A 24,759-nucleotide genomic window follows, 5' to 3' on the forward strand; every position below is an offset into this window, starting at 1 on the left:
ATGCTGGGAGGGATTGGGGGCAGGAGGAGAAGGGGATGACAGAGGATGAGATGGCTGGATAGCATCACTGACTCGATGGACATGAGTCTGAGTGAACTCCGGGAGTTGGTGATGGACAGGGAGGCCTGGCGTGCTGCGATTCATGGGGTCGCAAAGAGTCGGACACGACTGAGTGACTGAACTGAACTGACTGAAGCCCCAATATGGAAGAATATTTCAAATGTTTACCCTTGCCTAAATACTTCTTATTTCTTACCATCATTTCTTCTATCACTGCAGAATTTATGATTATAATGCTTAGCTGTTTTCTTTATATCATAAGTATTCATTGCTAAGATTATTGACAATGCATTTTTGACCCTTGCTGCCACTGAATACTGCCAGGGTCCTGCCCCGGTTGGATTCAGGGATTCCCTCAGGATGACGGCGTCGGTGATTAGAATAGCTATAGCTTAATTAAGTATTAATTAGATATAAAGAGTGGTTAAATAGCGATAGCTCAGTGAGAAAATTCAGTGGAGAAAAGAGGCTGAATAACTTGGTTTATGTGGAAAACCAATAAAACTCCAAGACAAGGAATTTGCACCACGTACGTAGGCCACAGGTGTCCTTCTGTTCTCCTGACGGAGAGGAGATGCTAAGGCCTCCCCGGTCAGATCTTAGAAGCCCAGGCAAAATTAATAGGCTTGACGAGCCTCCACGCTCCAGATGGGAATTCAGCCAGAAGGTGAGAGAAAGAACGACATGGGGAGACCAAGCTTCGGTGAGCAAGGCCAATAGCTTTATTTTCAACAGGGGCTTTTACACCCTAAGTTGCACATAGAGGATAATAGGGGGTGTGAAATCATGCAAAGTCAGCAGTCTTTGATCCTTATCAAAACCAGGGTTTCTTTTCTGCAAACTTATCGTATACAAATGGTTTAGGTGATTTACATCATCTTCTGGCCAGAAGGCCTGTTAACATTTTATGACTCTGACAAAGGTTTGTCAACCATAAGACTTATTTTCTCTAAGAGTAATTATTTAAAGTTTGGTGCCACCCTCCAAAGGTGTTAGATAAAGTTGCATTCCTATAGGGCAAAGGTGCAGTGGGTTTACAACAAAGGAAAGAATTTATTACCTTAAAGGTCTAAAGTTGTTAACACCAAGGCCACTACTTATTTTTTCTACATACCAACTATATTAATTAATACACTTCCAAGGATACAATACAAGGGATGTGGAAACTTGGCAGCAAGCATTGGCTCAACAATGAAATCTTCTACTAGTTCTATTCTGACAATTTCTAACTCTCTGAGAGGCTCTATACTATTTGAATATCTTAAGCTTCTTAAGGTTCGGAGACTGTAAACAATCGTATGCGTAGCTGTAGGAATCCGAGTAAACCTGTCAGGCAAGTTAGAGAGCCATCTGAGGGGTTTGTGAACTAAAACACTCTTGTCACGCCCAGGAACTTTATTAACTGGAGCTGTCAGTTAACTCTTTTTCAGAGAGGGAGATGGTGGTGGGGGACAGCCCCCCATAAAGTCAGAGGTGTAGGTGAGAGAACAAAACAGTAAAGTAGGCAGACTCTGGTTTTGGGGGTAGATGCTCGAGAATTTCCAGGGGGACTCCTGAGGCTCGATCCTGCCTTTGTGTATGCCGGCCTCCTTCCTCATGACTTTTGCCACAGGCGGAATTCCTCATGCTGGCTCCTGGCAGAATACATGTTAGGTTCCAATCATATTTTATGATTCATCTGAAATAGCTTTCCTACTATACAGTTTCCTAATAGTATTTTTCATCTGAGTATTTCTCAAAGTATAGATTAAAAGATTTAACATGGGAGTTATCATAGTGTAGAATACAGACACTGCTTTATCAATAGGTAAAGTAGTTGCTGGTCTCAAGTATACAAATATGCAGGGCACAAAAAATAGGACCACAACTGTTGTATGGGAGACACAAATGCAGAGAGCTTTTTGCCTTGCCTCCAAGCTCTGGGACCTTAAGGAGTGCAGAATGACCACATAGGAGCCAATCAAGAGAAGGAAATTTAACAGACAGAGGAAACCACTGTTGACAGCAACAAAGAGCCCTGGAGTATTAATACAGGCAAGATTGAGCAAAGGATTCAAGTCACACATAAGGTGATCTATGATATTAGGGCCACAAAAAGGTAATCTGAGGATGTAGATGATCTGTATGAATACATGAAGAAAGCCTGCTACCCATGACACTCCCGAAAACAGGTGACATACTCGACGAGTCATGATGCTTGTATAGTGCAAGGGCTTGCAGATGGCTATATAGTGGTCATAGGTCATCACAGTAAATAGGATGACTCCAGCATCTCCAAAGAAATGTTCCCCAAAGATTTGGGTCATGCACTCATTAAATAGAATGGTCTTCTTTTCATGGAGTAAATCTACTATCAGTTTAGGGGTATTGACAGAGGAATCATTTCAGCACAGTTCAGTTCAGTCGCTCGGTCATGTCTGACTCTTTGCCACCCCATGAACTGCAGCACGCCAGGCCTCCCTGTCCATCACCAATTCCCAGAGCCTACTCAAACTCATGTCCATCGAGTCGGTGATGCCATCCAGCCATCTCATCCTCTGTCGTCCCCTTCTTATCCTGCGCGCAATCCCTCCCAGCATCAGGGTCTTTTCCAATGAGTCAACTCTTCGCACGAGGTGGCCAAAGTATTGGAGTTTCACCTTTAGCATCAGTTCTTCCAGTGAACACCCAGGACTGATCTCCTTTAGAATGGACTGGTTGGATCTCCTTGCAGTCCAAGGGACTCTCAAGAGTCTTCTCCAACACTACAGTTCAAAAGCATCAATTCTTCAGCGCTGAGCTTTCTTCACAGTCTAGCTCTCACAACCATACATGACCACTGGAAAAACCATAGCCTTGACTAGATGGACCTTTGTTGGCAAAGTAATATCTCTGCTTTTCAATATGCTATCTAGGTTGGTCATAAATTTCCTTCCAAGGAGTAAGCGTCTTCTAATTTCATGGCTGCAGTCACCATCTGCAGTGATTTTGGAGCCCCCAAAAATAAAGTCTGACACTGTTTCTACTGTTTGCCCATCTATTTCCCATGAAGTGATGGGACCAGATGCCATGATCTTCGTTTTCTGAATGTTGAGCTTTAAGCCAAATTTTTCACTCTCCTCTTTCACTTTCATCAAGAAGCTCTTCACTTTCTGCCATAAAGGTGGTGTCATCTGCATATGTGAGGTTATTGATATTTCTCCCAGCAATCTTGAATCCAACTTGTGCTTCCTCCAGCCCAGTGTTTCTCATGATGTACTCTGCATATAAGTTAAATAAGCAGGGTGACAATATACAGCCTTGATGTACTCCTGTTCCTATTTGGAACCAGTCTGTTTTTCCGTGTCCAGTTCTAACTGTTGCCTCCTCACTTGCATGCAGGTTTCTCAAGAGGCAGGTCAGACGGTCTGGTATTCTGATCTCTTTCAGAATTTTCCACAGTTTATTGTGATCCACACAGTCAAAGGCTTTGGCATAGTAAATAAAGCAGAAATAGATGTTTTTCGGGAACTCTCTTCCTTTTGCCATGATCCAGCAGATGTTGGCAATTTGATCTCTGGTTCTCTCAAAGCCGCAGACTGAACCTTTGCAGGATTCCAACCCCAAATTTCCAGCCAGCTAAAAATGAATGGAACAACATATCCCCTATCCAGATTCCGGGCTCTCAAGATCTATAAAAAACATGACTGAGCGACTAAGCACAGCACAGCATAAATATACATATATAATTGAATCAAGTTCAGGGGTGGTGGTGGAGAGGATATATCCCACGTCCAAGGCAAGGAGCAGTGGTTGCGCTTCACTGGAGCAGCTGTGAAGAGATACCCCACGTCCAAGGTAAGAGAAACCCAAGTAAGATGGTAGGCACTGAGAGAGAGCGTCAGAGGGCAGACAGACCGAAAACACAATCACAGACAACTAGCCAATCTGATCACACAGATCACAGCCTTAACTCAATGAAAGTAAGCCATGCCAGGTGGGGCCACCCAAGACGGATGGGTCATGTTGGAGAGGTCTGACAGAATGTGGTCCACTGGAGAAGGGAATGGCAAACCACTTCAGTACTCTTGCCTTGAGAACCCCATGAATAGTATGAAAAGACAGGAGTGGCAAGCATCAATAAAGGAGAGATAGGCCAGGAAATAGTGCATAGGGGACTCCAATAATGGGCTGGCAGTGATGATGACCACAATGAGCACATTTCCTACCACAGACACAATGTAGATGACTAAAAACCCAATAAATATGATTTTCTGGGTTTTTTTTTTCTTTTTTGATTCTCTGTGAGCCCCAGTAGAATAAATTCAATAACATTATTCTTATTCTCCATATATTTCATGGTATGCATAGTTACATTACTTGAAAAAAATCACTTTTTCTTAAATGAACCTTGAAGTTATTAACATAATAAGTTATATGTCTGTAGACACAACTGAGCGACTGAACTGAACTACTGAAATCTGAACACTTATGAGATTTTCTTTTTTTTTTTATTTTTCAGATAGGAAAAAATGTTCTATTTCCTTGAAAATTATTCACATTATCTTCTGGAGCAAGGTGATGTTTATAGATTTGAGGAACTTAGTAAACATGGGCAGGAGATTTTTTTCTGCACCCTTCATCATGTGAGATGCCTCAGAGCCCAACATGAAACAGACGATCTCAGATATAGTGACAGCAAAGTCTGAAAAGAGTAGAAAATAGATGTAAAGGCTATAAATGCAAGCCAAGGATCTTGTTTTCTTTATTCTTGGTTAATGGGAAACCAGGAAAAGTAGTTGAGAATTTGAGTGTGGGATGAAGAAGGATTTGAGAAAGAGGGAATTTTAGATATGTATCTAATAAAGATGTTTGTATCACTTAGGTAAGGTGTACTGAACTTCTGTAAGGTGATAAAAGATAAATAATTTCCAGTGTCAGACTATTTATAGTAATTGAAAGTGTAGCAGGATATTTATGATGGAAAGGAAATAAAGTAATACAGGAGCTACTATAATCAAATGACAAACACTTTGCCTAAATCCAATAACTTTATGATAGGTAATAAATATACTTTTAATGATTGATTGAAATCACCATAGCAAGACAGCAACCTTTGTAGATGCTATTATTTCATCCATTTAGCACATGAGGAACAATCTCAAATAAAAATGTTGGCAGTAATGTTCAGTTCAGTTCAGTTCAGTCACTCAGTCATGTCCGACTCTTTGCGACCCCATGAATTGAAGCATGCCAGGCCTCCCTGTCCATCACCAGCTCCCGAAGTTCACTCAAACTCACGTCCATCGAGTCGGTGATGCCATCCAGACATCTCATCCTCTGTCGTTCCCTTCTCCTCCTGCCCCCAATCCCTCCCAGCATCAGAGTCTTTTCCAATGAGTCAACTCTTCACATGAGGTGGCCAAAATATTGAAGTTTCACCTTTAGCATCAGTTCTTCCAGTGAACACCCAGGACTGATCTCCTTTAGAATGGACATGTTGAATCTCCTTGCAGTCCAAGGGATTCTCAAGAGTCTTCTCCAACACCACAGTTCAAAACCATCAATTCTTCAGTGCCTAGCCTTCTTCACAGTCCAACTCTCACATCCATACATGACCACAGGAAAAACCATAGCCCTGACTAGATGGACCTTTGTTGGCAAAGTAATGTCTCTGCTTTTGAATATGCTATCTAAGTTGGTCATAACTTTCCTTCCAAGCAGTAAGCATCTTCTAATTTCATGGCTGCAGTCACCATCTGCAGTGATTTTGGAGCCCAAAAAAAAATAAAGTCTGACACTGTTTCCACTGTTTGCCCATCTATTTCCCATGAAGTGATGGGACCAGGTGCCATGATCTTCGTTTTCTGAATGTTGAGCTTTAAGCCAACTTTTTCACTCTCTTCTTTCACTTTCATTAAGAGGCTTTTTAGTTCCTCTTCACTTTCTGCCATAAGGGTGGTGTCATCTGCAGATCAGTAATGTTAACTGTCATATCACCAAAAATTTAATCAACCCTTAATTATGCTCCAAGTGATTTTTCGAAGCTGTTTTTTATTCTCATTATAAACCTATGAAATGATTGATATTATAATTTATGCTTATTTTATACATTAGGAAATAGAAACAGAGACGTTAAGGATCTTACTCAAGAACAAGCCAAGATTAGATTAAACACCTTAACTTCTTTTTCTTCCAAATATTTTACACACATGCTATAGTGTGATGTTATAGCAAACAATATTAAACTAATAAACTCCTTTAGATATGACCATAATAATTATAGCTATTTAATATTGCTTCAGAGGCAAGTATATTTGAAACAATTTCATCAACAGACACAACAGACACATCAAACACACATACACACAATATTATAATACTCAAATATTAATAAACAAACTATGATTAATAACTATGCTTCATTGAAAGTTCTTTTTATCTTTGTTCCTCTCTCACCATATTTCTTGTCTCCCCAGTTCCCTTGCAAAGCATGGTCCCACAGACTCCTCTTGAAAAGTTGAAAATAAGAATCCTGCTGGTGAGATATATTGGCTTGAGAATCAGGAAGACCAGATTAGAATTTGACTTTTTCCTACTAGCAACTTCTTGACCTAAGGCACATTTCTTGGCATCTTATATCCTTGTTTCCTCTAACAGGTGAGAAACATAGGGTCCACCTCACAAAGGATAAGAATCCTTTGAGGAAAAAGCTATATGAAATTATCCCTCACACAGCTATGGATGCACAAAGGACCCTCACTTCTTTTCATGACTGTCTACACACCCATGTGATAAGAATTGACATTTCGAGCAATAAGACAGAGAAATATTTAGCCATACAAGAAACCAAGGAAAAATCATTTCCTATTTTACTTTCAAAGAAGCCACAGAGATCTGTATCATTCATAGCAGTTAATTTCAGAGAGAGTTATTTGGGTTCATATTTGGATTAAACAAGTTATAATTAATATGATTTAATACATTTATGCCATTTTGTCTGTGAAGTGTATTTAAATATTGTTTTCATTCTAATAGCTACTCTTGATTATTAAATGAATTGTCTCATAACACACAAAAAAAGCCTATTGTTAGCCTAGGTCTTGCAAATTTCTTAATCTCTATGAGCCTCAAATTTTGCCCAAGTCAAATTAGGTTAATGATATTTACCAGCTATCTTTTGATGAATGGGGTGAGGATGACATGTGCTGATACTCTATATGAAAATTATTGAAACATAATGATAAAAATGTATGAAAAGTAATAGTCTTTTTAATTTTTAAAGTAACAATCTTTAATGAGCATCAGCACTATTTTTTAAGTGTTTTTTTTTTTTTTAACTTACTTTCTGTACTTAGATGATCTTACTGATATTTGGGGCTGTTCAGAACTAATCCCATCTTCAAATTGACATCCTCTTTGAATAAGTAACTCAATATAAAAGATATGACATATTCAGAAAGAGACTGTAGTCAGTTCAGTTCAGTCACTCAGTCGTGTCCGACTCTTTGTGACCCCATGAGCCGCATCATACCAGGCCCCCCAGTCCATCACCAACTTCTGGAGTCCACCCAAACCCATGTCCATTGAGTTGGTGATGCCATCCAACTATCTCATCCTCTGTTGTCCCCTTCTCCTCCTGCCCTCAATCTTTCTGAGCATCAGGGTCTTTTCAAATGAGTCAGTTCTTCGCATCAGATGGTCAAAGTATTGGAGTTTTAGCTTCAACATCAATCCTTCCAATGAACACCCAGGACTGATCTCCTTTAGGATGGATACTGGTTGGATCTCCTTACTGTCCAAGGGACTCTCAAGAGTCTTCTCCAACACCCACAATTCAAAATCATCAATTCTTCTGTGCTCAGCTTTTTTATAGTCCAACACTCACATCCGTACATGACTACTGGAAAAACCACAGCCTTGACTAGATGGACCTTTGTGGATAAAGTAATGTTTCTGCTTTTTAATATGCTGTCTAGGTTGGTCATAACTTTCTTTCCAAGGAGTAAGTGTCTTTTAATTTCATGGCAGCAATCACTATCTGCAGTGATTTTGGAGCCCCCCAAAAATAAAGTCAGCCACTATTTCCACTGTTTTCCTATCTATTTGCCATGAAGTGGTGGAACTGGATGCCATGATCTTAGTTTTCTGAATGTTGAGCTTTAAGCCAAATTTTTCACTCTCCTCTTTCACTTTCATCAAGAAGCTTAGTTCCTCTTCACTTTCTGCCATAAGTGTGGTGTCATCTGTGTATCTGAGGTTATTGATATTTCTCCTGGCAATCTTGAATCCAACTTGTGCTTCCTCCAGCCCAGCATTTCTCATGATGTACTCTGCATATAAGTTAAATAAGCAGGGTGACAATATACGTACTTGACATACTCCTTTTCCTATTTGGAACCAGTCTGTTGGGTAATTCAATATCAAATCAATAGTACAGAATTATTTTATGTCTAAATATTTCTTTCTAGCCTACAGAAAACCCAAGACTTGAATTTAAAATTAGTTTATTTGTAATGCTATGTAGAAATGATCTTCTATACATGGCTATGATCCCATAGGCAGGAGGCAGAATACATAGTGGAAACACATTCAAATGAGTCATTCCATCCTTGATGAAGCTTGTTCTGAAGATGTGAAAAATAACCACACAAAAAGGCTTTTTTTTTTAACCTACAATTCAAGGATATTTAGTCAGGTTGCCATAAAAGATCAAGGACGTTATCTTGTAGCTGCTATTTTCTCTCCCAGAAGTTAATTATTTCCTTTGATGGAAAGACTTTGTCTTAGAAAGAGATACTCTGGAGAGATGTGTTCAAGAAACACTTATTAAGAATAAGTGGGGGAATTTTAGTCTCTGTTATTGTTATTGTTGTTTAGTCACTAAGTAGTGTCTTACTCTTTTGTGACCCCATGGACTGTAGACCTCCATGCTGCTCTATCCATGGGGTTTCCCAGACAAGAAGACTGGAATGGGTTGACATTTTATTCTCCAGGGGATCTTTCCAACCCAGAGATTGAACCCGAATCTCTTGCATTGCAGTGGCTTCTTTATCACTGAGTCACCAAAGAAACCCTTTAGTCCCTGTCCTTGGAACCAAAAACATGAAAGCTTCTTCTATCAAAACTTGGATTTCTTAGAATGGTCAAAGTTATGTGAATATCAATAATAGAATAATTCCAACCTGGGGGCCTCAGATATAGACTCAAATTAGAGAAGGTACTTCTTTCTTACATTAAAATTTTTCTGAGAAACTAAATTTGATTGCTTGAGGACTAGAACAGTGAGGACAAAAAATTAATGCTAGTCATTTTAAAGTGTGTGTGTGAGTGTGTGTGTGTATTTGTGTGTGTTTGCTCATTTGTGTCCGACTCTTTGTGACCCCGTGGACTGTAGCCCACCAGGCTCCTCTGACCATAGAATTTTCCAGGGAAGAATACTGGAGCATGTTGCCATTTCCTACTCCAGGGGATCTTCCTAACCTAGGGATATAACCCCTGTCTCTTGCATCTCCTTCATTGGCAGGTGGATTCTTTACCACTATCCCACCTAGAAAACCCATTTTAAAGTACTTATCCATAAACCTATTACTCACATTCATCAGAGGGCCTATGAAAATAAACAGAAACTCTAAAAGGCTCCCAATAAGTTATTTCTTACAATTATGTGATGGCTGTCATGGAAGTGAAAGTGAAAATCCCTCAGTCATGTCCAACTCTTTGTTGGACTCAGTCCAGAATACTGGAGTGGGTAGCCTTTCCCTTCTCCAGGGAATCTTCCCAACTCAGGGATAAAACCCAAGTCTCCCACATTGCAGGTGGATTCTTTATCAGCTGAGCCACAAGGGAAGCCTGTCATGGAAACCTAGGCAATATTAAAAATGAGGAATGATATTTAAACCACAAAAAGAGAGTTCTAATTTCAAACACATGAATTGTTCCACATTCTTGCCCTTGCTATTTTCCTATTAGTCATTCTAGGAGGTATGCAGAGATAAATTACTGAGGATATAGTTTGTTTTCCTGATTAGTGGAAATTATTGGAAATTAGACTAATTTCCAAATTAGTCAATTTGCTGAACATTTAAAAATACTGTTATTGGCCATTTATGTATCTTCCATTTTAAATTTCATTTCAAGCCCTTTGTAATTTAACTATATGTATGAACATTATATTATATTCAATGATTTACCTATCTCCTTGTGTCAATACCACACATTTTTTTAAATCACTGCTTTATAATGACTTCAATTCAGATAGAAAAAGTTCTCCAACCATGTTTCTTTTTCTTTCTTTCTTTCTTTCTTTCTTTTTTTTTTTTTTTTTTGATGCTGATTTTCTACTACACATTCATTGTTTTAAACTTCTATTGAAATATAGTTGATTTACAATATTGTGTTAAGGGCAAATTAGTTGATACTGTTTTTTAATGGCCTAACACTTAATTTTGTAGATATTCATGTATGCATGCTGAATAATAGGATTCTTTGGTATAGGTACTATTTTATTTATGCATCTATATTCTCATAAATTTTTCTGTTTAGAATTTTTATATACTTTATGATTTATTGCCAACTTTATTTATCAATAATTTAAAAAGTAATATTGAAAATTTCTACAGTGATGGTGGATTTATGTTTTCTTCAGGTGGATGTAATTAACTTTGATTCATGCTTTTTCAGGCTATATCATTAAGTACATATACGTCAGTGTCATGTAGTAGGTCAAAGCTGGAGGCACATGTTATGATTTAAGGGGAGTTTTGTAAGAGATTATTTTCAAGATATGGACAGATGGAGAAAAGCCACAAGGAATGTGCAATATCTTGGGACTAGCAAGAGCTGAATATGTTAGAGAACAGTGGGTGTCCAGAAAGGGTGAAGAGAAGCAGAAACAAGCAAATATATATATATATATATATATATATATATATGATTATATATATTATTTTATAATATATATTTAATATATATATTATTTTTAATAATATAAAATATTATTTTTATTTTTAAAAAATAATATGATTTTTATATTTTAATATATTAATATAATATAATATAATATAATAATATTACATAATAGTATTGTTTTTTAATGGAAGGATAATTGCTTTACAGAATTTTGCGGTTTTCTGTCATGCATCAACAAGAATCAACCATAAGTACGTCCACATCCACCCCCTCCAAGACCTCCCTCCCATCCCCCTCCCCACCGCACCCAACAGCCTGACACAGAGCCCCTGTTTGAGTTCCCTGAGTCAAACAGCAAATTACCACTGACTATCTGTTTTATACATAGTATTGTAAATTTCTATGTTACACTCTTCATACATCTCCCCTTCTCCCTCCTCTCCTCCCAGCTTGTCCATAGGTCTGTTCTCTATGTCTGTTTCTCCATTGCTGCCCTGAAAATAAATTCATCAGTGCTGTATCTTCAGATTCCATACATATATGTCAGTATTCAATATTTACATTTTTCTTTCTGACTGACTTCACTCAGTATAATGAGCACTAGTTTCATCCACCTAATTAAAACAGATTCAAATTTGTTGCTTTTTATGGCTGAGTAGTATTCCATTGTGTATATGTACCACAGCTTTTTTATCCACTCATCAGCTGATGGACATCTAGGTTGCTTTCACGTTCTAACTATTGTAAATAGTGATGCAGTGAACATAGGGGTACATATGTCTTTTTCAGTTTTGATTTCCTCAGGGTATATGCCCAGGATTGGGATTGCTGAGTCATATGGTGGTTTTATTCCTAGCTTTTTAAGGAGTCTCCATACCATCTTCCATAGTGGCTGTATCAGTTTTCATTCCCACCAGCAGTGCAAGAATGTTCCCTTTTCTCCACACCCTCTCCATAATTTATTGTTTGTAGACATTTTGTTGACGGCCATTCTGACTGATGAGAGGTGGTATCTCATTGTACTTTTGATTTGCATTTCTCTAACAATGAATGATGTTCAGCACCTTTTCATGAGCTTGTTAGACATCTGTATGTCTTCTTTGGAGAAATGTCTCTTCAGGTACCTTTCCCACTTTTTGATTGGGTTGCCTGCTTTTCTGGTATTTAGTTGTATAAGCTGCTTGTGTATTTTGGAAATTAATTCTTTATCAGCTATTTCCTTTGCTCTCATTTTCTCCCATTCTGAGGGCTTAGGTTTGTTTTTTTTTTAATCTTGTTTGTAGTTTCCTTTGCTATGCAAAAGCTTTTAAGTTTACCTGGACCTCACTTGTTTATTTTTGTTTTTATTTCCATTACTCTAGGAGATGGGTCATAGAAGATCTTGCTCTGATTTATGTGATTGAGTGTTCTGCCTATGTTCTCCTCTTACAGTTTAATAGTTTTGGGTCTTACATTTGGGTCTTTAATCCATTTTGAGTTTATCTTTGTGTATGGCATTAGGTACTGATCTAATTTCATTATTCTGCACATAGCTTTGCTGTTTTCCCAGCTGTCTTTCCCCACAGTGTATATTTTTGCCTCCTTTGTCAAAAATAAGGTATCAGTAGGTGAGTGGGTTTATCTCTGGGTTCTCTATCTTGTCCCATTGGTCTGTATTTCTGTTTTTGTGCCAGTACCACACTGGCTTTATGACTGTAGCTTTGCAGCATACTCTGAAGACAGGAAGGTTGATTCCTCCAGCTCTATACTTCTTTCTAAAGACTATTTTGGTTATTCAGGGTCTTTTGTGTTTCCATATGAATTGTGAAATTTTTTGTTCTAGTTCTGTGAAAAATGCCATTGGTAATTTGATAGGGATTGCATTGAACCTGTAGACTGCATTTGCTAGTATAGTCATTTTCACAATATTGATTCTTCCTACATGGAACATGGAATATCTCTCCATCTGTTTATGCCATCTTTGATATCTTCTATTAGTGTCCTATAGTTTTTCTATACGGGTATTTTGTCTCCTTATGTAGGTTTATCCCTAGATATTTTATTTATGTGTTTTGTTGTTGTTGCAATGGTGAATGGTTTTTATTCCTTAATTTCTCTTTCTGATTTTTCATTATTTGTACATAAGAATGCAAGTAATTTCTGTGTATTGACCTTGTATCTCATGACTCTGCTGAATGGACTGATTAGCTCTAATAATTTTCTGATAGTTTCTTTTGGGTTTTCTATGTATAGTTCCATAGCATCTGCATACAGTGAGAGTGTTACTTCTTCTTTACCAATCTGGATTCATTTTATTTATTTTTCTTCTCTAATTACCATAGCTAGAACTTCCAATACTATGTTGAATAATAGTGGTGAGAGTGGAAACCCTTGTATTGTTCCTGATCTTAGAGGGGAAGCTTTTAGTTTTTCACCTTTGAGAATTATATGCGCTGTGGGCTTTTCCTATATGGCCTTTACTATGTTGACATAGATTCCTTCTATGGCCATTTTTTGAAGATTTTTTTTTTCATAAATGAATGCTGAATTTTATCTGGATCTATTGAGATGATTATATGGTTTTTATCTTTCAATTTGGTGATATGGTGTATCACTTTGGTTTGCATATACTGAAGAATCCTTGCAGCCCTGGAATAAACCTGAATTGATCATGGTGTATGAGCTTTTTAATGTGTTGTTGGATTCCGTTGCTAGAATTTTGTTGAGGAATTTTGCATCTATGTTCGTCAGTGACATTGGCCTGTAATTTGCTTTTTTCTTGTTGTTTTTTTCCTGGTTTTGGTATCAGGGTGATTGTGGCCTTGTAGGATGAGTTTGGAAGTTCTCTTTACTCTGCAATTTTTTGGAAGAGTTTCAGAAAAATAGACATCAGTTCTTCTCTAAATGTTTCACAGAATTCCCCTGTGAAGCCATCTGGCCCTGGGCTTTTCTTTTGGGTACGATTCTTGATCACTGCTTCAATTTTAGTGCTTGTAATTGGTTTGTTCATAATTTCTGCTTCTTCCTGGTTCAGCCTTGGCAAGCTGATCTTTTTGAAGTATCTGTTCCTATCGTGCCTGTTGTAATCTCTCCTTTTTCATTTATAATTTTATTGATTTTATTTTTCTCCCTTTTTCTCTTGGTGAGTCTGGATAGTGGTTTGTCCATTTTGTTTATCTCCTCAAAGAACCAGCTTTTAGTTTTACCAATCTTTGCTATTGTTTCCATTTCTTTTTCAATGATTTCTGCTCTGATTTTTATGATCTCCTTTCTTATGCTGTCTTTGGGTGTTTTTTTGTTCTTCTTTTTACAGCTGCCTTAGATTTAGATTTAGGCTGTTTACTTGATCTTTTTTGTTTGTTTGTTTGTTTGTGGAGGTAGGATTGTATCGCTATAAACCTCTTAGAACAGGTTTTGCTGAATCCCATAGGTTTTGGGTCATCATGTTTTCATTGTCATTTATTTCTAGGAATCTTTTTATTTACTCCCTTATTTCTTCAGTAACCTCTTTGTTATGTAGTGATGTATTGCTTAATCTCCAAGAGTTGTGTTTTTTTTTTTTTTTTTCCAGTAGTTGATATCTAGTATCATAACATTGTGGTCAGACAAGATACTTGATACAATTTCAATTTTCTTAAATTTACTGAGACTTGATTCAAGGCTCAGGTTGTGGTCTATCTTGGAGAATGTCCCTTGTGCACTTGAGAAGAAAGTGTATTCTGCATTTGGATGGAAAATCCTTAAAATATAAATTAGGTTCATTTGGTCTAATGTTTCATTTAAGGTTTGTGTTTCCTTTTTGGTTCTATGTTTTGATGAACTTTCCATTGGTGAAAGTGGGGCATTAAAGTCTCCTACTATTATTGTGTTGCTGTCAGTTTCTCCTCTTATGTTTGTTAGTGTTTGCCTTATGTATTGAGGTGCTCCTATGTTGGGTGCATAGACATTTACAATTGTTATGTCATCTTCTTGGATTGATCCTTTGATCAGTATGTAATGTACTTCTTTGATTCTTGTGATATTCTTTATTTTAAAGTCTATTTTGTCTGAAATAAGAATTGCCACTCCAGCTTTCTTTTGGTTTCCATTTGCATGGACTATCCTTTTACATCCTTTTACTTTCAATCTGTATTTGTCTCTAGGTCTGAAGTGGGTCTCCTATAGGTAGCATATATATGGGTCTTGTTTTTATATCCATTCAATCAGTCAGTGAAAGTGAAAGAGGAGAGTCAAAAAAGTTGGCTTAAAACTCAACATTCAGAAAACTAAGATATGGCATCCAGTCCTATCACTTCATGGCAAATAGATGGGTAAACAGTGGATACAGTGGCTGACTTTATTTTTCTGGCTCCAAAATCACTGCAGATGGTAATTGCAGCTATGAAATTAAATTAAATTCTTACTCCTTGGAAGAAAAGTTATGACCAACCTAGAGAGCCTGTTAAAAAGCAAAGAGATTACTTTGCCAACAAAGGTCTGTCTAGTCAAGGCTATGGTTTTTCCAGTGGCCATGTACGGATATGAAAGTTGGACTATAAAGAAAGCTGAGTGCCAAGGAATTGATGGTTTTAAACTGTGTTGTTGGAGAAGATTCTTGAGAGTCGCTTGGACTACAAGGAGATCCAACCAGTCCATCATAAAGGAGATCAGTCCTGGGTGTTCAATGGAAGGACTGATGCTGAAGCTGAAGCTCCAGTATTTTGGCCACCAGATGCGAAGAGCTAACTCATTTGAAAACACCCTGATGTTGAGAATGATTGAAGGCGGGAGGAGAAGGGGACAACAGAGGATGAGATGGTTGGATGGCATCACCAACTCAATGGACATGAGTTTGGGTAAACTCCGGGAGTTGGTGATGGACAGGGAGGCCTGGCTTTCTGCGGTTCATGGGGTCACAAAGAGTCGGACACGACTGAGGGACTGAACTGAACTGAGTCAGTTTGTATCTTTTGGTTGGTTCATTTAATCCATTTACAGTTAAGGTAATTATTGATACATATGTTCCTATTTTTTCATTTTCTTTATTGTTTTGCGTTTGTTTTTGTGGGGACTTTTCTTTCTCTTGTGTTTACTGGCTATGTAAGTCTCTTTAGAATTTGTTCCAGGGCTGGTGGTTCTGAATTAGTGGTTCTGAATTCTCTTAATTTTGCTTATCTGTAAAGTTTTTGATTTCTCTGTCAATTTTGAATGAGATCTTTGCTAGACATAGTAATCATGGTTGTAGGTTTTTCAGTACTTTAAATATATCTTGTCATTCCCTTCTGGCCTGTAGAGTTTCTGCTGAAAGATCCTCTGTTAATCACATGGGTTTTCCCTTGTATTTTACTTGTTGCTTTTCCCTTGCTGGTTTTAATATTCTTTCTTTGTGCTTAATCTTTCTTACCTTGATTAATATGTGTCTCAATGTGTTTCTCCTTGAGCTTAACCTGTAAGGGATTTTCTGTACTTCTTGGACTTGATTGACTATTTTCCTTCCTATGTTGGGGAAGTTTTCACCTATAATTTATTCAAAAATTTTCTCAGTGACTTTCTTTTTTTTATTCTTCCTCTGGGACCCGTGTAACTTAAGTGTTGGTGTGTTTAATATTGCCCCAAAGGTCACTGAGGCTATCCTCAACTCTTTTCATTCCTTTCCCTTTATTCTTCTCTTCAGCAGTTACTTCCACCATTCTAAACTCCAGCTCACCTATCTGTTTCTCTGCCTCAGTTATTCTGCTATTGATTTCTTCTAGAGTATTTTTAACTTTGGTAATTATGTTATTCATCCATTTGCTTATTTTTTATTTCTTTAATGTCCTTGGTGATTTTAGTAACTGTGTTAAATGCTTCTTGCATATTCTCCATCTATTTTCAAGTCTTTGATGCATATTTGCTATTATTAGTCTGAATTCTCTTTTAGAGAGCTTACTTATTTCCTCTTCGTTTATTTGGGGTTGTGAGTTTCTACCTTGCTCTTTCATTTGTGCTGTATTTCTCTGTCTTTTCATTTTTTTTTTTTTTTTAATAACTTGCTCCACTTGAGGTCTCCTTTCCCCAGGGTTTAGGGTTGTATTACTTCTTCCTTTTGATTTTTGGCTTTGGAGGGAAATGTTGGTTTGCTGATTTGTGTTGATTTCTTTTTGGGGAATGACTTGTGTCTGTGTTCTAGTAGGAGGAAATCAAGTAGGTAATTACAGAAATACTAGGATATATACACACATACTTCCACACTTACAGTTATAGCCAAAGTCTTCTAAAGAAAATAGTACAGGAGATTGACATGGTTAACAAGGGAAACCAGAGGTGAAATCAACTGAAAGTAAAGTTAGCTAATGCTAAATCTGGAAATCTGAGCATGTGCAGAGGGCCAACTGGGGAAAATAGCATAGACAGCTCAACAGTTTAACTTACTTGGTGAAATAAGAAAGAGTGAAGGAAAAAAAGGGAGAATTAAAAAAGAGAGAACAAGAAAAAGAAGAGTGGAGGGAAAAGAGAAAAGGTGGGGGTGAAGAAGAGGATTAAAAAAATAAAAATTAGAAAAGCAAAGATAAATAGACATATGTGGATAAGATTTATATATATTCAGGAATAACTACAGCCAGAAAAGAACTGTAAGAAAAGCAGTTTAATATATCAAAAATAAAATTTTTAAAAAAAATCAAGAAAAATGAAAGAAAAAAAAACTGATAAAGAGAAAAAAAACATTTAAAGTTAATTTTTTTGTTTTTCTTCTTTTTTGACAAGAAACACAAAAAGCAAAACTCCACAGCACTGCAAAAGGCTAATATGGAGGTAGAAATATATAGGGGGAAAAAATGTGTGATGTATAAGAAAAAAAATAAAAATAAATCTTAAAATTAATAATTATTATATTTTTTAACAAGGAAAACAAACAGGAAAACTCCACAGCACCACAAAAAGTTAATGTAATGGTTGAAATATGTTGGGGAATAAACAGTGTGGAGAGAAAGAAAAAAAAAATTAAAGTTCTCAAGACGTAGCTCTTGGTTGCGGAGTCTGCCACTGTGGAGGGGGTTGGGTTAGAGTCCTGTGATATTTTCCTGGTTGGGGGAGCTTGTGCCTGTGTTCTGGTTGAAGGAGCTGGGTCTCCTCTTTCTGAACGGCAGTGCAGTGTCCAGTAGTAGGTTTTGGAGTGTCTATGCTTTCAGTATGTCTTTGGGCAGTCATTCTAGCTTTTGTGATGTTCAGTTCAGTCACTCAGTCGTGTCCGACTCCTTGCAGCCCCATGAAGTGCAGCACTCCAGGCCTCCCTGTCCATCACCAACTCCTGAAGTCCACCCAAACCTATGTCCATTGAGTCGGTGATGCCATCCAGCCATCTCATCCTCTGTCATCACCTTCTCCTCCTGCCCTCAATCTTTCCTAGCATCAGGGTCTTTTCAAATGAGTCAGCTCTTTGCATCAGGTGGCCAAAGTATTGAAGTTTCAGCTTCAGCATCAGTCCTTCCAATAAACACCCAGGACTGATCTCCTTTAGGATGGACTGGTTGGATCTCCTTGCAATCCAAGGGACTCTCAAGAGTCTTCTCCAACACCACAGTTCAAAACCATCCATTCTTCAGTGTTCAGCTTTCTTTATAGTCCAACTCTCACATCCATACATTACCACTGGAAAAACCATAGCCTTGACTAGATGGACCTTTGTTGGCAAAGTAATGTCTCTGCTTTTTAATATGCTATCTAAGTTTGTCATAACTTTTCTTCCAAGGAGTAAGGGTCTTTTAACTTCATGGCTGCAGTCACCAACTGCAGTGATTTTGGAGCCCAAAAAAATAAAGTCTGACACCATTTCCACTGTTTCCCCATCTATTTCCCATGAAGTGATGGGACCAGATGCCATGATCTTCGTTTTCTGAATGTTGAGCTTCAAGCCAACTTTTTCACTCTCCTCTTTCACTTTCATCAAGAAGCTCTTTAGTTCCTCTTCACTTTCTGCCATAAGGGTGGTGTCATCTGCATATCTGAGGTTATTGATATTTCTCCCAGCAATCTTGATTCCAGCTTGTGCTTCTTCCAGCCCAGCGTTTTTCATGATGTACTCTATATATAAATACTCTGATGCTTTACTGTCTGAGCCACCAGGGCAGTAAGTTAAATAAGCAGGGTGACAATATACAGCCTTGACATACTCCTTTTCCTATTTGGAACCAGTCTGTTGTTCCATGTCCAGTTCTAACTGTTGCTTCCTGACCTGCATACAGGTTTCTCAAGAGGCTGGTCAGGTGGTCTGGTATTCCCATCTCTTTCAGAATTTTCCACAGTTTATTGTGATCCACACAGTCAAAGGCTTTGGCATAGTCAATAAAGCAGAAAGAGATGTTTTTTGGGAACTCTCTTGCTTTTTCCATGACCCAGTGAATGTTGGCAATTTGATCTCTGCTTCCTCTGCTTTTTCTAAAACCAGCTTGAACATCTGAAAGTTCACGGTTCATGTATTGCTGAAGCCTGGCTTGGAGAATTTTGAGCATTACTTTACTAGCCTGTGAAATGAGTGCAGATGTGCAGTAGTTTGAGCTTTCTTTGGCATTGTCTTACTTCCAAGGTCAGGAATGGTGGCTGTGAAGAGATACCACATGTCCAAGATAAAAGAAACCCAAGTAAAAGGGTAGGCACTGAGAGAGGGCATGAGAAGGCAGACAGACTGAAACTACAATCACAGACAACTAGCCAATCTGATCACACGGACCACAGCCTTGTCTAACTCAATGAAACTAAGCCATGCCACGTGAGGCCACCCAAGACTGAAAAGTCTGACAGAATGTGGTCCACTGGAGAAGGAAATGGCAAACCACTTCACAGTGCTAGGCATGTCTATTTCCACAGCTGCTTCAAAGTGACCCTCTCAGCATATCTGCAGTGCTGCCAGCCCCTACCTGTCCCTGGGATCCTTGCCTGTGCTTCTGTTCCTCTGTCCTGCCCTGCCCTGCTGGCCGAAACTTGCTAGGTAGATGCTTGTGTGGATTCCTCTGCATCTGAGTGACTTGTGTCAGCTTCCCCCCGCCCCCTAAGTTCACCCTCTGTGCCTTGGGGCTTGTGTGCACTTGTCTCAGTTCCCTAGGTCCGCCCTCTTTGCTGTGGGGCTCGTGTGCACTTGTCTCAGCCCACTAAGCTCACCTTCTTTGCTGTGGGGCTCCTGCGCACTTGTTCTGGCTCCCCAGACCTGCCCTTTGCTTCATGGGGCTAGTGTGGACTTGTTTCCACTCTCCGTGCCTGCCTTCTGCACAGGGTTTATGTGCATGTATTTCAGGTCACCGCCTGTGCTCTTTGTCTTGGGAGTTATTTGGGGTTTTTTTGGCTGTGCTGGGAGGGTTGTGTGGAAATAAGCAATTTTTTAAAAGTGAGACATCATATATAACAAGATTAGCCTTTGTAGTAAACTTGCATAGACCCATAGGGATTATCTACTATAAAGTAAGGACTAGAATTTAGTCAACGTGTTACTTTACTTTCTGGGGTCATTTCTCTCTCTCTTTCACCCAAGGAAAGAAAGGACAAAACCAAGCCAAACGAATTAAAAAAAAAAAAGGTGGGGGGGAGGGGGAAATGATTAATCATTGTGGCTTTTCCCATTTCTAACCAACACCCTCAGTTCAGTTCAGTTCAGTTCAGTCGCTCAGTCATGTCGGTCTCTTTGCAACCCCATAAATCACAGCACGTTGGGCCTCCCTGTCCATCACCACCTCCCGGAGTTCACTCAGATTCACGTCCATCGAGTCAGTGATGCCATCTCATCCTCTGTCGTCCCCTTCTCCTCCTGCCCCCAATCCCTCCCAGCATCAGAGTATTTTCTAATGAGTCAACTCTTCGCATAAGGTGGCCAAAGTATTAGAGTTTCAGCTTCAGCATCATTCCCTCCAAAGTAATCCCAGGGCTGATCTCCTTCAGAATGGACTGGTTGGATCTCCTTGCAGTACAAGGGACTCTCAAGAGTCTTCTCCAAAACTATAATTCAAAAGCATCAATTCTTTGGCACTCAACCTTCTTCACAGTCCAACTCTTACATCCATACATGACCACAGGAAAAACCATAGCCAACACCCTAATACTAGGTAATACAGTAACAGAAAAAAATGTGTAAATTGGATAATTAAGAATGAAACATTTGTTAAATATATATTATGTATTGTGATAAATAGTGACAAGTCTTGGAGGAAATATTCTAGGAGAGGAGAGAGATGAAAAAGTAAAAGTATCCATAACATTTTCAGTGTTATAGCATTAGAGAAGTGTTGCATCATTAGTCCAATAACCACCAAGAGATAAATTAAAAAAGTAACCTTCAAACCTATGTGTATATACTCACCATAATTTTATTGGCTTTATTTACAATTACGACTACAAACCCATTGGCTGCTGCACAGTGCATGAGGGAGTTTTTCCCTCTGGTCCTTTTGTACCTTGTAATCGAATTGAAGATATCCCTAAATTATCTATATTTTTCTAAATTACTTTTGATGGAATATTCACAGGAACTTAAGAGGTATTCCATATTTATTTGCTGTTTCATAGCACACTCACAGACAAATAAAAGGAACTAGTCTAAAGAACTATAGTACTTCAAAAAAATTTAAAATCTCACAGGTAAGCATTGTTTATATATATTGCCATTTTCTTCTCCAGGGGATCTTCCCAACCCAAGGGTCAAACCCAGGTCTCCCACATTGCAGGCAGACACTTTAACCTCTGAGCCACCAGGAAAGCATATATACATATACATATATATATATATATATATATATATAAGCATTGTTATATATATATATATATAGAATATATATATTCTATATTTAGAAGCATATATATATAAGCATAACAATGTTTACCTGTGATATATATATATATCTATATATATAGATATATAGATATATAGATATATATAAAGAGAGAGAGAGAGAAAGAGAGACATATTTATATGTGTGTGTGTGCATGTCACTTAATTGAGAAAAATAATTTAGGTAAATGTTGAAAAAATAATTGGGAGTTTGAACAGCATTTTATTTTTACAAAAATCTTTGATCATAGTAAATTCAATCTACTGCTGCTCAGCATTATTAGTTCCACTTAGTAGTTGAAGAAGGAGGCTTAGAGAAAATGAACTGCTTACAGCAGGATACAAGAGCCTTGATGTGCATGCTCAGTAGCTCAGGCATGTTTGACTCTTTGCAATTCCACGGACTGTAGCCTGCCAGGCTCCTCTGTCCATGGGATTTTCTGTGCAAAAATGCTGGAGTGAGTTGCCATTTCCTACTCCAGGAGATTTTCCCAAACTAGGAGTCAAACCCACGTATCATGTCTCCTGCATTGGCAGGTGGGTTCTTTATCACTAGGGCCACCTGTGAAGCCTGGATCCTCATCTTCGTAATCATTAGATGAGTCATCTCTTTAATGGTTCATATTGTTCCCCACTTATACCATTAAAATAATGTATTGAAATTAAAAGTCCTTTAGGTAAAATATATTTTCACTGGGAGACATCGGATTATGAGTAAAAGATGACAGTTCTACTATATTCAGTATCTGCTCCTAGTTATATTGCATCAAAGTGGTGGCACTATTCAAAATGTGTATTTCAATAAGCAGATCATCTATTAATCACATTGAGTTATTCAATATGTCTACAGATAACAACCAAATTTCCGAAGTGTTTCTTGTGTTACAATAGTGACCTGTAAAATATTATTTAGAATGATTAATAAAAGGAGAACACTTTATTTAATAATAACTTCTCTTCCTATATTTAGACACCCACTAATTTTGCCTCAAATTCATTTTCTGTATGTCCATGGTGCAAAGAAGGAGAGTCATTGAAACTGTTAAAAAATGATTAAGACTATGCCTGCCATAATTAAGAACCTTGTTTTGTTTATATTTCAAAAATAAATGTTTGCTTCCAATGGGCATTTGTAATTTTCACCTATAATTTAGACTTTATCCAAAAATTTTGTGTACCATAGAGGAGGGAAGGGACTTACCTAAAGTTTTACAGGTAAATGGCATAGATGGCATAAAACCCCATATTCTGTATGGAGATGGGAAAGACCTGGTAGTACATTTATTGGATCAGTAGATGAGGTAGCATAGCTGTTTTGAGCATGGAAAATGGCATCAAATGCAGGTTCATATATTAGGTTGCTATTTAATTATCTTAATTATTTTGTAGAATTAACTGTCCTGTGCTGTGTTTAGCCACTCAGTCATGTCTGACTCCTTGCAACTCCATGGACTACATCCCGCCAGGCTCCTCTGTCCATGGGGATTCTCCAGGCAAGAATATTGGAGTGGATTGCCATGTCCTCCTCCAGGGGATCTTCCCAACCCAGGGATCGAACCCAGGTCTCCCGCATTGTATGCAGATTCTTTACCATCTGAGCCACCAGGGAAGCCTGTAGAATTAATTGATTCCCCATTTTTTGGTTTATCCATATGTAAAATGAATATCAGAGTAATAATTATTAGTAATAACTAAACATGGGCTTCCCTGGTGGCTCAGAGGTTAAAGCGTCTGCCTGCAATGCAGGAGACCTGGGTTCGATCCCTGGTGTCGGGAATATCCCCTGGAGAAGGCAATGGCAACCCACTCCAGTATTCTTGCCTGGAGAATCCCATGGACAGAGGAGCCTGGTGGGCTACAGTCCACGGGGTTGCAAAGAGTTGGACACAACTGAGCAACTTCACTTTCACTTTACTTTCAAGCATGAGTTAAACGCATTTGAAATGTTTACAAAAGTTTCAGGCATAAGACAGGCTTTTACTAAATACCTCTTTAAATATAATAACACCATTAATCTAAAAGGATTTACAAGATTGTATCTGGAATAAATCCTGCATAAACTACATTTTTATTCATGTTTAAATACTTCAAAACTTAGAAAGTGCCATTAAAGATATATTATGTTCTGCATCATTTCAGATGAAGTAAATTTCTCTTGTGTGTTTTGAACTCACCTGAACCTCACGGAAAATCAGAACAATGTCACAGAATTTGTTTTCATGGGACTGTGGTGTAATAAGAAAGTAGAGCTACTGCTATTTTTCTTGTTCCTGCTCTGTTACCTGACTGTCTTAATGGGGAGTTTTATCATCATGCTCACCATCACCTGCAGCCATCTAATGCAACAATCGATGTACTACCTTCTCTGGCACCTCTCCCTCATGGATGTCAGCTACACCTCCATGGTGGTCCCCAAGCTAATCAAGCACTTAGCTGCAGCATGAAGAAATATTTCCTATAACAGCTGTATGACCCAACTCTTCACTGCCCACTTTCTGGTGGGTGTATCCACTAAGCCATCTTGGTGTCCATGGCTTTTGACTGCTATGTCACCATCGTCAAGCTCCTGCACTACATGGTGGTCATGAACAGACAGAGGTGTGACATGTTGATCGTCCTGCCCTGGGCTGTGGGTTTTTGGCATTCTATTGCTCTGCTGCTGGTAGTACTCAGTTTACCTTTCTGTGGTCCTAATCAGATAGATCACTACCTATGTGATGTGAAGCCACTTTTGAAACTAATGTGCGAAGATATTCATGTTGTTAATATCTTAATGATTGCAAATTCAGGGATGGTGGTGGTCCTTGTTTTTCTTGTCCTATTAGTTTCTAATATAATCATATTATATAATCTTAGATCATACTCCTCTGCCATGTGAAAAAAAGCTCTCTCAACCTGTAGTTCTCACGTAATGGTTGTAGCTTGTTTTTTGTTCCTTGTATCTACATTTATGTTCTACCTGCAGGTAGTGAAAATAAGGATAAGGAAATGTCTGTGCTTTACACTGTGTCCCCATGTTGAACCCTCTCATCTACACCCTGAGAAACATGGAGATGAAAATCGCCATGAGGAAGGTATAG

General features: G+C 38.2%; 2 pseudogenes; one reads left to right on the forward strand and one right to left on the reverse strand.

Moving 5' to 3' along the window:
* Positions 1–1,727: 1,727 nt before the first annotated feature.
* LOC147357231 (olfactory receptor 4C13-like) lies at positions 1,728–4,402 on the reverse strand (annotated as a pseudogene).
* Positions 4,403–17,673: 13,271 nt separating this feature from the next.
* LOC147357232 (olfactory receptor 4P4-like) lies at positions 17,674–24,759 on the forward strand (annotated as a pseudogene).

This window comes from Bos grunniens, chromosome 15, assembly GCF_055505025.1.
Source record: "Bos grunniens cultivar Pamir isolate PY7600 chromosome 15, Bosgru_T2T1.0, whole genome shotgun sequence".
NCBI classification, from domain to species: Eukaryota; Metazoa; Chordata; class Mammalia; order Artiodactyla; family Bovidae; genus Bos; species Bos grunniens.